This window comes from Brachyistius frenatus, unplaced genomic scaffold, assembly GCF_029030835.1.
Source record: "Brachyistius frenatus isolate BFR_SWC_R1_liver_20210118 unplaced genomic scaffold, ASM2903083v1 Contig_2, whole genome shotgun sequence".
NCBI classification, from domain to species: domain Eukaryota; kingdom Metazoa; phylum Chordata; class Actinopteri; family Embiotocidae; genus Brachyistius; species Brachyistius frenatus.
The window spans coordinates 8,711,754-8,729,261 of record NW_027210601.1 but is presented as its reverse complement, the minus strand read 5'-3'; the positions used below and the strand labels follow the sequence as shown (position 1 = coordinate 8,729,261).

Sequence of the window (17,508 nt, the reverse complement as noted above, 5' to 3'; positions counted from 1 at the left end):
ATTTTTGAGATCTTATGCGTTGTGTTTGCTTTTCAGACTCTTAAAAACTGCTACCTTGTGCGACTGCAAGTGGCACCACATAATGCTTTTATTTGATAGTTCTGTTTTGGAGGTTTTTGTAACAACAATTTTCCAGCCATTACTCATTCTAAATGTGTAAGGTTTGTGCATAAACTGAGGAAACAAAAAGTGTTTAATAAAGAAATGCAATTTTGTGATATATGCTGACTCAAAGGCCTTGTTCTCACAGGGATTATGCATATTGCTGATTTCTAGGATATGGTTTGTTGTTAAGTATATACGCACTTATTCATTGTCCTCTTTGTATTCTCTGATTAAGGTCAGCTAGATCCAAAACTTGGCAGTAGGGATGAAAACTGCATTGATCTCAGACTGCAGAGGACTTTCTCTATTTCCTTTTCATCCAGTGGAGTCAACAGATTTTATTTTCAGTTAACCTTGTTATCAGTAAAATATATAAAGAATTGTTATTTTCATTTCTGCTGTGAATACATAGTTTGTCTCAGCATGGCAGTATTAGTTGTAAATAAGACGGGACAATGGAACACAATCCCTTACTTAAAGAAAGTTTTGAAGAAATAGAGAAAATAATGTGGGAAGGCATGGAAATGGGAAGTTTCCAAAATACATGAATAGGTGGTTTATGTACAAGATTTGCGCCAGATGGCAGGTGTATTATTTCTTCAATGTGACTTTTTCCTCCGTTGTCTGTGCAAAACCTGCAATGCTCAGGAGGTGGCGGATCCAGCGGTGTGTATGCCTCGAGGCTGCAGTATTGCTTTTGTTAGCAAAAATTTCTTACCTTTGGCTTTTGAAGGGCAGTGTTTGAAAAAGAAACTAAAAAGTTCACAGTCCCTTCCTCCCCGTAGGGCAATGGTGGGAGAGGGACTGTGAAAGGAAGGGGGAGCGACGTAGCCAACAGCCTGGTTTTCATAAGCGCTAACAACGGCATATTCATTATTTATGTCCCCCCAAAACATTCTTGTCTACTATTTGTTGATTATTTTTGCCTTCTTGCCACAATACCACAATAATAAATCTAAAGACATGACTGAAAATGCAACATTAAATCACACAGCAACATCATTTCTGTTTCACCAACATTCATCTTGTCTTTATGTTGCTTGTCTTTCATACGACCACCCACACTAAACATCTGCATGCACTCATAACACTGTACAGAGACTTTGTTTTGTGTGCAATGGAGATAACATGAAATCAAATCAGGTATTATTTCATGGTAAACAATAAAGGCAAATATCAATAAAGCTGTTCCATAAACTGTATCTGCAGGGGTCCCCAGAAGTTGCTCTAACTTCCCATGACAAGGCAAATGATCATCTTATATATTCATTTACTGATTGAGATTTTGATCATGCTGCCCCATATTTCATTTGCCCTTTGGTTAAATAGGTAGTAATACTAGATAAGAGTCATTAATATGTATGCAGCTCTGATCTTAGTCAGAAGGAGGAGACTAAATCAAATTTAGTTTTGATTAAATACATTTAATTTTTTTTTAATTTTTATTGCCCCAGGTTTTGATTTAAGATGAGTTTGGACCTGTAATGAGAGCTTAACTTGAGTTTTCTGTATATTTTGACACTGCAAAAGTTGTATTTACATTTTATATACATGTTAATGTGGGAGAATGCAAACTGTATTATATAATAATACCAACTGGTTTACTTACTTACTTAAATTCTACCATTGACTGTCCAAGAGCTTAATGTGAATATAATGTAAATGGTAAAACCTTGTGTGTTTGTCAACTTAGTAATAAAATGTTTGTATGAATCATCAACATCTATCTCTATTTTTCCTTGGTGTACTGCAAGAAAAAGATTAGTTCACACTCAACTGTATTATACAGTATAATCACTACTTGTTACTCAACAACCTTGAAGGGTAAATATTCAAAAGTAGCTTGATTTTCCCTAAATTCACTTTAACTTTACTGTCTCCTAAGTACAGAATATATAACACTGTCAGTGTTAAAAACCTGAATCAAAATATTTTTTTGTTGACGACTTAAAGCTCCTTTGTGGAGTTTTGACCACTAGAGGTGCTGTAGAGTGATTCTTTGATGAACTGCTACCTTTCATTCGACATTCAAAAGTCTTCTCGGATGTTCCAAAGTGTGGGAAATGCATTTTAAACTGTGGTTAGACTGGACAAGACAGTGACTCTATCGCCTGTTGAGGCAGGGGGTAGTATTACAAGATGGGACAGGTTGGGGCTGGCTGGTAAGCATGCCAACTTCAATATATTTCTTTCCCAAACAATATGTAGATATCTTTGACATAACATGAAAACTGTTACTTTCTGTCAATAATATTAATTTTTGAATGCTTTAACCAAAACAATCTTACATATACTGTACCTTTAAGGGTCAGCTCTGTTGATTTGGGCTGAGTAGTTGAATTGCTTTATTTAACATTTTGAAGAAAAGATTCTGGATATTTTAATTTTATATAGGTCATTTAGATTATTAATAAGTGAGTTCACAGTGTGGCAGTCAAAGACAACATTTTCTTGATTTCGGCTTAGTGGTTGCTTCTTCTATTTAAAAATAGCCTACTATTGAGATTGCGGTGTGTGTCACTTTAAGAGTTAATGTTTATTATTTTGCTGGAGCAGTTGCTTTGGTTTTAGTTATAACTGTGTAAATACATGAGATGGCAGCGTGTCACTTTAAGACGGTTCTCTTGATTTCAGATGAGTGTTTTGGTTTACTATTTAAATGTATTGAGATTGTAGTGTATGTCACTTTAAGAGACAGTATTTTTGATTTTGCTTGAGTAGTTGATTTGGTTTAGTATCAACTGTGTAGATAAGTGAGATTGCAGTGTGTGTCACTTTAAGAGTCAGTCTTCGGGTGGCTTCTTGATATTAATAGAGCTGCTGTGTCTTCCTCCTCTGACGTAATGCCCACAGCCTACAGAGAGACAGGCAGAGAGGTCCTGTCACAGCAAAGCGATAACACTAGTCTGAACAACAAAAAATAATAATATATATATAACAGATAACGAGCAGCTCTGCTTTGCTGTGGCCAGCAAATCCGGGCTCTAACATACTAAACCAACGGAATATTGAAATACCAGAGCAAAACTCACACTAATCAGTCGGTATTCGCCTAGTTTGTGTGCTGCCGTGAAGCCTTAACTATCTCTCTTTCCCTCTCAGACCAAAGAAAAAAAAGAGACAGCCAAGACACAGTCACCCCGTCCGACATCATCAACAAACAAAAACCCCACAAAGAGACGAAGCAGCCAGCCAAGCAGCCAGCCCGCCACCATCTTAACAGGCTGCTGAAAGAGACACACACAGAGAGAAAAGAGGCTAATGCTTATTTTGATCAACAGGTAAGCAGCACCAAAAGAAACAACACAAATGCACACACACCACGCTCACAGCCCTCTCTACTACTTGGTGCAGAGGCATGGTACAAAAAAAAAAAAAAAAAAAAAAAAAAAAAAAAATGCATCGCCGATGCACGGTAGGAGTTGTAGACGGGGGAAATGCATGCTCTCGGACAAGTGGGAAGATGAAATGTGTTCGTCTTAAAAGGAAGCGATTAGGGGAGCAAAAATGTTGCTGTGTTAGCCGTGAGTAGTTTTTACGACGGGCAGCAGTCGGTTTGCGTCTTATGTAACTAACGGCCTGAGCAGCGTCGGTGAGGAAAGAGGGATCTGCTGAATGAGAGAGAGGAAAAGAGCAGCACCGCTTTGAATTCACATGGCAATTTACATTTAGGTTAGGACACTCAAACGCCACACAAATACAAATTGGGGGGCTACTGGGGACGGCTTTGATTTGACACAAGAGTTTGAAGCCGGCAGCAAGGGGACGTGGGAGTCGCCTCAAGTAGGTTTGTGTTTTCTCTAAGTTTTGTTTCTTGTCTTGTTTTTGTGGCATTATTTTTTTATTTATTTATTTATTTTTTTAAAAAAAAGTGGCATCCTGATTGATTTGCGAGGAGCCGGTAACTTTGGAGTGATTTTTGCCACAACAAAGTAGCTCTCGTGTATCTGTTATGTGTTACTTTTCTGTTATTTTCATTGATAACTTTTTCATTACTATGCAAACCTGATACTCAAGTTCAGATTTCTGGGTCCTCCGAATGACGCACGTCGTAGAGAGAGAGAGAGAGAGAGAGAGAGAGAGGAGAGAGAGAGAGGGGGAAAGAGGTTTAACGCTGAAAGATGAACACACTTGGATACTTGGAATTTATTGGGCTGTGAGCGGAAAAGTATTGCGAGTCCAGGTCAAAGAGATTGTGTTTATCAAGTGCTTTGCAGCCGATGTGGCGCTGTTTTTTTTTTTTTTTTGCACCTCTTTCATTGTTAGGACGGTCGAGAGCGCATGGTGGATGCGAGTTGTCGTAAAAGCCCCCCCTCACCTCCCCTCACCTCCCCTCCTCCCCAAAAAAACATCCTCTCTTATCAACTTTAAAGAAAACAATCAGCTGAAGTATGGCGCATTCGTTTATTTGTGGTTGTTGTTGGACGTTACATGAGTGATGCCGGGAAGCCCGAGCTGCATTTCCACTCAACTTTGAAAAAGTCCCCCCCCCCCCCCCCCTCCTCCCCCTCCTCCTCCTGTCGTAAGAAACTGTGATGTTCCTTTGAGATAAGGGAGCTGGGTAGGCATGACAACTCTGTGGGGAGAGCAGAGTATGTGAAGCCAGTACAATGAGGCACACACTGCAAGGAAGCTTTTTACATAGTCCCTCACCAGAGTCCCCCCCAAAGAACTGCTTATGTGTGGACCGACTTTTATTCAGCAGATAACCTCAGTAGTTTTTTGAAAATGGCAAGAGTAGGCCCGCGAGACTTCACTGTGACCTCACACTTGTTGTTTGAGCTTACACTTTGTATTTTCTTAAGTAATTAATTTGATTATTTATTCATTGAAAAACCTTGCATAGTTTAAACATTTCTGTACAGTCCTTTTAAATCTAAAGTGCCCTGTCTTTAGCTTCATGGTGTTTCATTGTCTAGCAGAAATGATCACAAAGGCTTGAAGAAAAACTTTTACATTTGTATCTTAAATTAAAAATTTATATCATACACACTTGAAGATCTGGCTGCCAGTATTTTCTTTAAGCAAGTTTTGTACTCGTCTCGGCCACAGGACGAGGGAAAAGTTGGTGGAGACGCTTCTCTTCGACTCATAAAACTGGGAATCCCTTCAGGAGAAATACAGACGATGTATTCAACTTTAACGGTTCAGTTTGCTTTGCAGTCTTGCACGCAGCACACTAACATATCTAAATTTGGAACCGTAAATGTCAACTTTTTAAACACACAACTTTGTTTATTTTTCCAATGAAGGATCAACGGCATTGTAAGTTGGATATCTTCTGTAATGACACATTTTTACTACTTTTTTGAGAAAAAAAAAAAAGGTTTACAGGCATATTGTCAAAGTTGAATCAAATTCTTTAAACTTAGAATATTTCTGTCTCAGTTGAAGTGGAGTATCCAGTAAATATGTGACGTATTCAGCTGCATGTGTAACGCTGTTTTCACATCTGCTTTCTGATGCTTCTGCATGTGTTATGGTGGCACATTTCTTAATAGCTCCTATCAGTATGATTAAGTATGTCTTTTGGTTTCTTATTAGTTTTTGTAATCTACATGGATTATCCCAATTCAGTAGTTTTATCCTCACCGTGGTGCTTCAACGCACTTTGTAACTAAATCCGGATCAAGTGCCTTTAGTGGACATTACCTCTAATTCCCATAAAAACTAAAAAAATATGCTGTGAATATTTTCTGTCCTATTTTGTCCATCTTGTCTGTGTAATGTTTTTTCCTCTGGTGCGACAAACTCCAGCTTTAAATGCAAACGGTTCATGTCCAAATAACGTGTTCTTAGACCCGAAGATGTCATGCAAATAATAAGCCCCCGTCAAACTTTTTACAACTTTTAACAATGTTCTATAAAATTAGTAAAAACACTTGATCCGGCAATGTATCAATCCAGCACCATAACAAAAAATATTTTTCCGCTTCCCAGACACTGGATATTCTTGTATCTTATGGCCTTGTTCGTAGCTGCTATTAAACGTCAAAACAGTTGACAACTTCCTAAAGAGAACCTCTCGCTTGTAAAACTCCTTCCCGTATAGTGTGAGACAGAGTGGGGGACAGCACAGTGCTTTTTCCTCTCTCTCGCTCTGTGTGTGTGTGTGTGTGTGTGTGCGCGCGTGTGCGTGTGTGCGCGTGTGCGTGTGTGTGTGTGTGTCTGTCTGTATGTGCCGGGGAGACAGCCATGCCTTGCTCATATGGCTGCAATATGTGAAGTCTCTGTGGTGGAACTCAGAAGAGAGAAAGTTTTTAGAGAGAGAGAAACTGTGAGAGGGAACACATGGAGCGAGGGAAGTCAGAAATGTCCTGTTCAACTAGCTGGAATGTATCTCCTGTGTTTTATTGATGGTTTGATGTTCTGTAAGACATGAGGAACAACTGTAGTGATTTTGTGGGCTGCCATGCATTTGTCTTTGGTCGTTTTCAAAGCAGCCTTCCATTACAAGGGGGGTGGGTGGGTGGGGAAGGCCAGTTTGAGTTGGAGTGTAAAAGGAGACTTTAACCGAGTGCAAGCGGCTTTTGGGGGAAAATAGAGGTGATTTCGCTGGTAGACATGTAATTGATTCTACTGCCGTAATGCGTCACGACCCACAGAAGTTGTACAAACCTGATGAGACTGCAATTTTTTTACTCGGTAAAATCAGTAATCTCATCTGCCCTGTAAGAACCAAAACAGAAAAAAAAAGTTCACATGATTGATCTAGGTTTGTAAAACTTTCTCCAGACCATATTTGTACTGCTCTCCATGGTGCATTAGAAGTTTTGTGAGGAGATATATTATTTGCCTTGCATTACCTGCTAAGGTCCATCACCAGTAAAGGGAATGTGTGATTATTCCACCGTGACCTCTTGCCGCTGTCTCTCTTCTTCTCCGACGAACTTGCGTGTCCTTTTTAAGATAATTTAGAAATGGTTTGTTAGTTACTACGGGAGCGACTAAAGTGGCACCACCAGCAAGTGTTTAAAAAAAACATTGAATTTTGCCTCTGCATTTTACTTTTGTATATTTTGATGTGTCAGATAATAAGGTGTATGGGAAGCCTTGCTCAAATAGTTTATCCTAAGTGTTCACAGCTGACATTTACCCAACATCGCAGCACAGCACAATAAAGCTCCTGTGGTAATAAAGTCTTTTTAAGGACTTTTCTTTATGTGAATGCACAATTTCTATTTATTCCTAATTTCTAATCCCATTTATTTATGAATGTGAACCGCCCTAACTCTCTCTGTTTCAAATAAGAAGGAAAAGATAGCATCTATTAGAGCAATCAGCCGTTATTCATCTCAACCCGGCCTGCAGTTCAGATAAAGGAAAACATCCATTTGTCACGGATAGTTTATTTAAAGAAAAAAACCTTTTTGTAAGGCTTCTGGCTCTCTTGGCTCACAATTCTGTAGCTAACACTTTTTTTTTATTTTTTTTTTATTACCCAGTCTCCTGTTTTGCTCATATCCCAAGGACACAATTGTTTTTAACTTATTTTACTGTCTGGGCATATTGTTTTGGGTCTTTTATTTTTTTTATATTAGCTGCTTGTAACGTTAGTGATGCAGGGATTTGAGTTTATTCTCTTGTTGCATTTACTGGAAGTCAGTCTGGAAAAGAGTGTCTGCTAAATGCCCAAAATGTCATCCCCACTCTGTCTGTGGTTAGAGCAGTCTTGTTTAGGCTTGAGTTTGTCTCTAATGTCTTTGGTCTATTTCAGACTTTTAAGTCTGTCTTTTAGATGGCCTGCTTCAGATAACGAGCACATGGTCTTGGTTTAGGGATAAATTATTCTTTTTTCCCTCGTTTTTTAAAAGTTTTTTTTGGGACATACAAATCCTAAATATGGGACAATTTTTCTCCCTTTGATCTAAGGGAGTAAAAATCCCTCTGTCACGATACAGTGGAGACTGATAAAGTTTGCGGTTGGGAGGATTTAGATGTGCACCAGTTGACGGTGGTGACACAGGCAACAGTGTGGTTAAAGAAGCTCTCCTGTCACTAAAAGTTTGTAATGTTCAAACGCCACAACACCTGCTTGCTACTTCAAAGTTCCTGTCTATGAGTTAAATCTCTGAAATGTATAGTTTGGTTCTAAACTGTAATTGACAGCGTTAAAACAATTAAAATCCATTCACAGCCTGTCCTAAACACATCATTGGCTTGTTATTTGTTCGGCCAGTTACTTAAAAGAACCTGCCAGGTTGTCATGTGATGTGCTCTGTGTTGTGAGTTCTGACTGTTTTGACTCAGCAGTGTTTGAATCACACTGATGCTTCCCGTACACCCAGCCATTCAGCTATCAATCACTGTGCATATGAGTTCTGACTGTGTATGTAAAAAAAAAAAAAAAAAAAACCTATGGAGGATTTATAGAACCTTGTTTTCAGTTATGTTTCAAATAAATGAAGTTATAATTGAAAATGCATCAATTCTCATTGGCTCAATCATGAGCTGATGACTTGCAGTTTCCAGTGTTGTTCTATGGAAAAATTTGGTCACATTTACCGCTCAACCGTAGTTTTTTTTTTTTTTTCTTTCTTTTAGTACGTTCCAGGTGTTGGATAATTTGACTTCATGCTACACATTTTCCACAAACATTGTGTGGCTTTGAATCAGCGCTAAAGTACCTCTATTTAAGCTACAGTACAGGTGTTCTCCCAGGTTTAAAGGATTTTGCAGAAGAGATCAGATGTTGAGGTTCTGTATGTCATTATGAAAGAAATGTAGCTTAAACAGTTGTCAGTGACGATGTTGAAACAAAGTACACAGAGTACGTTCCGAGAGTCTGATCAGATTTGTGTGAATAAAACGGACTTTCATGTGTTTTTTAAATGTTGCCGTCACGTAGACCTTAATAAGAAAAGTTTTGAAGCCCATGTAGGGTAATTTGTTATAACTCTAAATTGTAAAATGAGGGTACAGAGTTTTTTATTGAGACTAAATATAGCCCATCAGCCTATTTACACTGTGATTCTTGCTCTAAAAATAAGTTTGTTTGTTGTCCACGAGCATCCTCAGTTTTGTCATAATAATATTCAGTAAAAGCTTCCTCCTAATGGTTTCACATTTGAAAATGACTTTACAAATGTAAAAATATTAACGGTGAAATCCAATTTTAATAACTTCTCAATTTTCTATATTGACCCAAAATTATTAAAGTAGCAAACATCATTAGAAGAGGATCTGTTTTATTACTGAGGTGAATTATTATTTTTAATCTATGCATAATAAATGTTAATGAAATCATGAACAGCTATTTGTTATGGCTTTTAATAAATTGGACTAATAATGCTTTCAGCTGCCACATCAGGACCTCACAGGTACATATATCATCTCTTTTGCTACCTAAAGTGAAAACAAACACACCAAATAATTAATCACAATAAACATGCAGTTTGAATAGATTATTTTTTAGTATTATGTCTTTTTTAGGATATAATTACCTAAATATATATAATTTACCTATAAACTATAAATACTTCATTGGACATGTGCATTTCTATGTAGGATACAGTTGTTGGCAGTTGCTTCAACTATTTAAATTTGTCTATTAAAAAGAAATTAATAAAATATATTGTTCAAAATATATATTTATAAATGTCATAAGTTTTAAAGTAAATAGGAGTAATATTTTAAATGTAGAAAGGAGGAAGTTGAGAATATCTTCTATCATTTTATTCTCTTTATAAAGGTTCAACCTTGAATTTGTGGTGGTGACTTTCTAAATACGTTGACTATAATATTTTATATTTAAGTTCAAATGACATCTTTGTAATCAAACAGTTTTTGTATTTCTTTGGTGTACTTGCTCTATCAGACAATATATAATGAGGAGATAAACGATAAGCGACATTTACTGCAGGCTGCCGAAATGGTGTTGCGAGTACATTTCTATACGATTTTTTTTAAATTGTTCCCACGAGCACGGCTCCATCTGTAATTTTCTACAGTTTTCACGCAGCACCCAGCAGGCAAAGACAGTGAAAATTAACTACGGAAAATGTGACAGTGGCATAAGTGGCAAGAATTTCAATGTGATTTATGCTGTAAGCCTCTTTGTGTTGAAGCTGAAAAGGCTGTGCAACACGCAGATGGAGAGAGTGCTGAACCATTTTCCTCAAGTACTGTATGCTTAATTCAGCGAGACTTTTCTCAAGTAGAAGTGTTGCTTTTTTTCCCCTTTTTATTCAATCAAGGCAGCTACTTGGGTAAAAGTTGTCTTGCTCCAAAGTGAAGACATCGTGAACTGATTCCAGATGTAAGAAAGTCATTTGATTTTATGCACGTAGGAAAATTACTGTGAATCCACCTGTTGCTTCATAGTAGGAAATTGTAGGATCAAGCACGTCTTACTTTCCAAGATTTAAGATGTTTATTCTGTCTTGTTATAACAGATCAGTGCTAAAATAACTGTATTTCATTTAACATTAGCTTTCAGTTTAGCTACATTAGGACAAATCGGAGTTAAGAGTTGTCTGCCTAACTATAACTATGCAGGTATTTCTGATGTGCTTGTTGTCTGCTCAGAGGTGATTTCAGGCCTTTGCAGTTCATTAATATGGTATCAGTTCCTACTGTACGTCTGTGAACTTCTCTTTCTCAGCATGCAGCATTAGTGAACATTCATCTTCAGACAGTTCAGTGTTGTTGATAGATGGCAATGAGTTAGTGAAAGAGTCTATTTGTGCTTATCACCTCCTGTTGAGGTCAGATCTGTCTTGTTTGCTGCTTGGTTATGACTGAACTGACCCACTGATTGCTTATTTCTGTACTGAAGGTTAACTGTCTTCTCTGTTAACAGTCAAAGCAAAACCCTGCACACACATACACACACGTAAGATTTCTTAGCTGACAAATTTGTTGCTTTCTCTCTGTCTGTGCCTCACTTTTTCTTTTTCTCTTGAAGTTTCTCACCCCCCCCCCCTTTTTTTTTTTAAATCTCTAAATTTCTGTCTCTCTTATTTTCACTGTATTTCAAAACATGAAAGACGGTTAGTGTCATGTGCGCTTGGTCATAATGTAATCACTGTCCAAATAATTCATTCTGCTCACTCAACGATTGCATTTAACTTTCATTTCAAGGGTAAATACACACTGACGTTTGTTTGCTATTGTCATTTTTCTCAGTCACAACAATATTTCTTCCGAGGTCTGATGTGGCAAACTTTACTGTAGCAATTGTACGTTTTTTACCCGGTGCATGTCTTGCAGTCATGTAGCATTATTGCAGGTTAATACCTCTTTACTCCATGGATGGCTGTGCTTGTACGTGTGAAACGCTCTTAAGCCCTCAGCGCATGTACGTGTGCTCACAATATTAAGTCTGTCAACGATAAACATTGCCATTTTTATATGTGGATCAGTGTTTTGTGTGTGTGTGCATCTGTGCGTGATACAGCGTGAAATACGAAGCAATTTGTTTCATTGCTGAAAGTGTACATGTAGGCTTGTTTTTACTATATACCTGCTGTGGAAGAGGGGGTTCATTTCCACTGCTTTTAAAGCCATTGAGGCTGTCTCTCGCTCTCTCTCTCTTACACACACACACACACACACACACACACACACACACACACACACACACACACACACACACACACACACACACACACACACACACACACACACACACACACACACACACACACACACACACACGTACGCACGCACATGTATGCACAGCCCCATTAGTATTGTAGTCTGGGTTCAGGCTAAAACATCTGGTGGCTGAGTAACTTTTCAAAGTAGTCTTTGTCCTCACTCTGTGTGCATGCATCGTGTGTCTGTCAGTGTGAGCTTTCCTCTGTGTGTATGTGTGTGTATTATAAGGGGCAGACTTTTTATGGCGTCCCGTCAAATTAAAACTATGATTTAAGCGACTAACATGCACATTGTTTCTTTTATTAAAGCAAGTAGCCACACTAGCCTTTACTGACTTTTTTTTTTTTTTTTTTGCCTTTGCCTTTGCTTCCGGCTGTGGGGACTCTTCTGTATAAAATACAGATGAGAAAATACAGATTACGGAATGACCGGTCTGGTCTGTTGTTATTTTATTCATGTAGTCCTGGCTGGCTGCTCTATAACAGAGGAAGAAAGGAAGAAATCTCATGGAGATATGACACCCTTTCAACTTGCCTCTGGTCTAGCTTTGACATTTCCACCCAAATCAGAGAGAACCAGTGAGATGCAGGTTAGCATAGTTTACTGTCTCACCTGTTCTCTGTAGGATGGGGCTGGACTAGCTTTTTCTGACACTGTAAAATAATCCGGCAGTAGCAGCTTCAGGCTTTAGAGGATAGAGCCCTGCAGACAGTTTGAGCTGATGCCCTCAGGGCTTCACTTCAAACCACATACATGTTGAAAGAGTAGCAACTGATCTTCTCCTCCGGAGTGCTTAATCCGCATTTTTAAAGGTGCAGCATCTTGCAAGGACTCAATTGTCATGCATGTATCATAAATAATGTAGGAAATTGTTTGATTTAAAATGACACGCTTGACTTTGGGCAAGAAGCCACTCAGCTGTTTTTACATTTTCTTTCATGTGAATTTTAGTGGCACTTATAACTACAGCTGGGTGATAAAATCTTAAACCATTGTTATGTTTTATCATCACCCATACTTTGGCATTGAATCATGAAATTATCTTATTAAGAGCGACAAAGATTTATAATGTATCAATCAACAAAAAATGTATCAGTCATTTTTCAGTTAAGCTTCACAAATGTGAATATTTTCTGTTTTTCGTTGCTGTTTATGGTTATAAACTGAATAGGCTTTGCTTTTGTACTCAGACAGAACAAGACATGAGAAGGGGGAGTGTAGTGCATGTGCATGGTTAAGTTGTTTCCATACAATAGTCAATAATGTATATTTTCATAGTGCTATTTTCAGGGGTTTTCTGGATAACTAATCTAAAGTATGATTGTCTGATTTCAGTCACAAAACATTACTGCAAATGTTTCACATAAATATATTGCATATTTACATGTCCGTATGACAATGTTGACCATTCCATTTGTTTTTATTGGCTCTCTTGCATGACATGCGCTTTATAAATGGTTGGATCTTCACTCTCTAAAAAAAAATGGTCAATGAATTTCAGCCTTTTCAGGAGAACTTTGAATATTTGATATTCTCAATCAGAGAAGAAAAGTGGCAAAGTGTTTATGATGTGAAGACATTTGAACTTTGGGAAAATGAGAGGTGTCAATATTCTCGCACATTTTACAGACTAACTGATCGATATCGTGAATAATCATCAGATAACTGATAATGAATATAATCATTTGTTGCAGCCTCAATCGTATCAACTATACATGTGCATAATATTCTCTCTTCTCACAGTGGACCTCTTAAATTGAAAAGGTGAAAAGAATATGTTTCTGTATTTATTTGCAGGAAAATCAAAGTAAAAAAGTTTCTCTGAAGGTGAAGAGAGTCACAATGCACTATTTTGACTAACATTTTAATTAATTGTATAGACCTTATACTCTATTGTTGCAGATGTTTGTGTTACAAACACTGCCTAAAGGGATACTTTTCTCAGGACTCGCCTTTGGTTCTGAACCAGCATTTGAAGACCATAGAGAATAATGAAATTTGTTACCATCAGCATGTTTCTTATGGATAAATATGGTCAGCATTTTTTTAAATATCTGCAAAAGAGGAAGTCCTGTATCATTGAAACTAACAGTACAGTTCTCCCCTTTAAACATCTGATAAGTGATATTTGTCATGGCCAGTATGTTTTTTTTCTCATGAAAATGGAAAAAGTCCCCTTGGATAAGTGTGTAACTGTGATTTTGAAGTGTCTGCTGTGTGTGTGAAGAAGTGGATGCTTGGATAGATGGATGATGGAGGGAGGGAGGGAGGTGGTTTTCTTTTTTGAAATGGAAATGAAGGGGGCACACATCTGGGGGTCTTTGAGACTTTTGTGAAGGGAGACTGAAAAGGTGGGTGTCAGAGGCCCACAGTCAGAAGTGTGTGTGTATGTGGTGGGGGGTGGGGGTCAAGGAAAAAAACAGACAGAGAGAGAGAATGGGAAAAGGGTAGTTCTTTATTTTTTGGAAGGTAGGAAGGAGAAGATAAGGAAAGAGGGATAAAGAGGGGAGTCTGATCAGTGTTGGGACTGAGTGGGAGATAAAGATGGATGGATAGATACACTGATGGATGGACGGAGTAGAGTAAGAAGCACACCAAAACGAGATAAAAGAGGCTGTGATTAGGTAAAGAAGGGAAGAATGCTTCCAATGTGAAGGAACAATAGAATGGGAATAGAGTAAGAAAGGAAATAGAAGGAAGGATGGACAAGAGGACAGATGAGGAACTCATTTGCATAGACAGGAGGAGGAGGAAAAGTGGGGCGAGAAAGGGGGCAAAAGATCACTTGCTATGGTTGAAAACTTTACGGCTGACAGTTAAATTTACTTCAGGCCTGTGTGTGTGTGTGTGTGTGTGTGTGTGTGCGTGCGTGTGTGTTGCGGTGGGTGGAATAGCACAGTGGGGGGCATGGCGTTTGTTCTGAAACATGGCTTTTGGGCTTTTTAGTGCTTCACACACAAGTTGTCCTCTCCCTTTTCTTTATCGCCTGTTTTTATCTCGGCGTGAGAATCTGTCAGCTCTCGCAAATCCTCTTTCCCTCTTTTTCTCTTTCTTGCTGTTTAGATAGGCCGTGGAGTCTGAAAAATTATCAGATTAAATTCCATGCAAAAATCTCAGTTTAGTGTTCAAACTGCCTTGTTTGGGAGGAGGTTCTCAAAACCAGGACGGATGATGATTGATGGCAGATTAACTGTAACTTTTATAATCTTTTCAGATGGCCACTCCCTCTGCTGTCTTTTGTTCTTCCAGTTGCTTGGACATTCTCATTTTCCACACCTATGTAAAACGTTAGAAAGGTGTGCTGTCTGATACTTGAGGTACTATTCAAATCATTTGCTTTTACCAGACTTGAGTAAAACCTCAGGTAATGTGTGTGTTGTACGGTATAACAAAATAATTCCTCATGTTTTTGTTTTTAAATAATTAGAAATGTCTTCAGGATTAGTTTGTCAATGTTTGAAGCTGGTAAATACTCTAGATTTATCTTGCCAGGTGCTTAAATTAAAATTAAAATTTAAGAATTTAGTCATGCCATGAAGATAAAACATGTACTTCTTGGCTTTATTTTCAGGTTGTACTCCATTAATATTGCTCTATGGACTGATAACTTCACTTAAACTGTACATATGAGGTTATGAAACAAAGTCTCTCAGAAGTCTGAATGGTGTAAAACGTTTCACCTTAATAATATGTCAGAAGGAGGCAGCTCTGGCAGTGTTCAGTTTTAGGGGGCTTACCTTGGTTGGTGTGGACCTTCTGACTTTTCTGTTTGGACCTGAGGACCAAAATGTGTTCTGACCGAGAAGAGGTGGTCAGGAGCCAAATCAAACTGAACAATGTTTGACTTCATTTGCCGTATGAAAACGTGGATGTTTTTGGATGGTTCAGAAAAGAACCAGATGAGAGGAAAGAATGAACTGCGGTAGCACATGACGAAAGTAGGAGATAATAGAAAAGGCTCCCGGCCGATTGACAACAACGCTGACGCCAGACACATGCCTGTCAACAAACCAGTCAATGTCAAGTGTAGAGAGGTGCAGCTCATGTAGGTGATGACGACAGGACGTAGGTATATCATGCCAAGTTCTTCAGTGTGCTCACGAAATTGCAATGTGAATCCAAAACTAACTGGATCAAATCAAATCACAGAAAGATGAACCTTCATCCATACTTTCAGGTGTGAAAACGGCCTTGTAGATGCAAATTTAGAACAGAATAGAAAGAAAAGAGAGAAAAGCCAACCAGCCTGTAGAGTTAGAAGTGAGAGATCTCAGCAAATTAGTAAGGAGCAGTGGTTGAAAAAGTGGAACATAAATGTTTGCAGGGAACCACATTGTTATTTAAACTCACTCGAGATCATCTTGTAATTGTGCTGAATAACAGCACCGTCGCAACATACTGTACTTTACGGCTGTTAAAGGGTTGCTTTGCCTCAAAATCTGGAGAAAATCCTTTCGAATAGATTCAATTGAAGTCTTCGCACATCACCTGGACCTCTCACCTCTGCTGCACTGACCTGTACAGACAATCAGGTGACTCTCCCCTTAATGCGCATACACTCCTCGTACACCTGTTGTGTTAAGTGATTCTGACTTGACTGTGCTTTGGTTTGAATTGATTTACAGGTTGTGAAGAACTGCCAAAAAATAGGGGCATCGTTTTAATTAGCGTTAAATAAATGTATTGCAGAAAGATGGTTTGTGGAACCTGAGTTGTAAACCTGTGTAAGAAATGATATGACTGTCGGGCGTTTGGCCAGTTTCTGTACCTCTTTGCAAATGAACATTGCATCATTGGAAGCATAACCTTGTTACAATCTAAGAAAATGAAAGCTGCTTTGGCATTCAGTCACTCAATGAGTTTTGTAGCTTTTTATAATAATCATATCAAAGGAAAGTTAATACCTCTTAGGCACTACAAGTACCTTTGATGGAGACACATTAAAGAATATCTTTATTCCTATAAAAAAATATTCATTAAAACAATTACAGTAAGTCACAGTGATAGTATGGTTATATTTGGCTTCGGGTTTTGATTAAAGTCCAGTTTCTGAATGGAGCCCATCCCTGCATTGACATCACTGAGGGGCCCGAACCCGCCCAGTCCTGCTTCCCGATAGTGTTCGACAGGGAAACGCTGCTTCACTTGGCCAACGTGCAGAAAGAAGGGCTCTGGAAAGGAATATAATGTCAACATTGTGGGTTGAAAATGTTCCGTGTGTGTGTGTGTGTGTGTGTGTGTGTGTGTGTGTGTGTGTGTGTGTGTGTGTGTGTGTGTGTGTGTGTGTGTGTGTGTGTGTGCGTGTGTGCGTGTGCGTGTGTGTGTGCGCGCGCGCGTCTTAAGTTTGTCCAGACATTTTTTCCCGTCGGGCCGGCCGCTTGCAGGAAACGTCCGATTCTCTCGGAGTGGAAATTGTGCGTGTGTGTGTGACAGAAAGTTGTGTTGAGTTGTGAGTGTGTGGCAGTGCGTGCATGGTGGAGTGTATCATCCTGTTTCAGTCTGTGGATGTGCATGTGCGTGCGTGTGTGTGTGTGTGTGCGTGCGTGTGACTGACGTAATGTTTGAGCTTACCCAGACAGAGACAAACCAAACACATACACACTCGGGGATGTGTGCGTGCGTATGTGTGTGTGTTTAAAATCATCAGATATGTCTGGTAGACTTGGGCAGGCTGGTGAGATGTATGTGTGTAATGTGAGTGTGTGTGTGTGTGTGTGTGTGTGTGTTTCTGGCAGAGCTGTGGTTTGTTTTCCGTATTTTGGGGGAAAAGACAGCTCGGGAAGAGTCAACAATCAACATGTT

General features: G+C 38.7%; 1 protein-coding gene across 3 annotated transcripts in view; it reads left to right on the top strand.

The window, feature by feature from the left end:
• The first annotated feature begins 2,776 nt into the window (after positions 1-2,776).
• The window catches only part of trps1 (trichorhinophalangeal syndrome I), a 117,644-nt gene continuing 102,912 nt past the window's right edge, over positions 2,777-17,508 (top strand). The window contains exon 1 of one of the 3 annotated variants that reach the window (XM_069698121.1): positions 2,777-3,386. The gene's annotated coding sequence lies outside the window, so the exon portion shown is untranslated. Of the gene's footprint in view, positions 3,387-3,429; positions 3,893-17,508 lie in introns of those variants that run through there. The other 2 variants (XM_069698137.1, XM_069698128.1) reach the window with 2 other exon arrangements.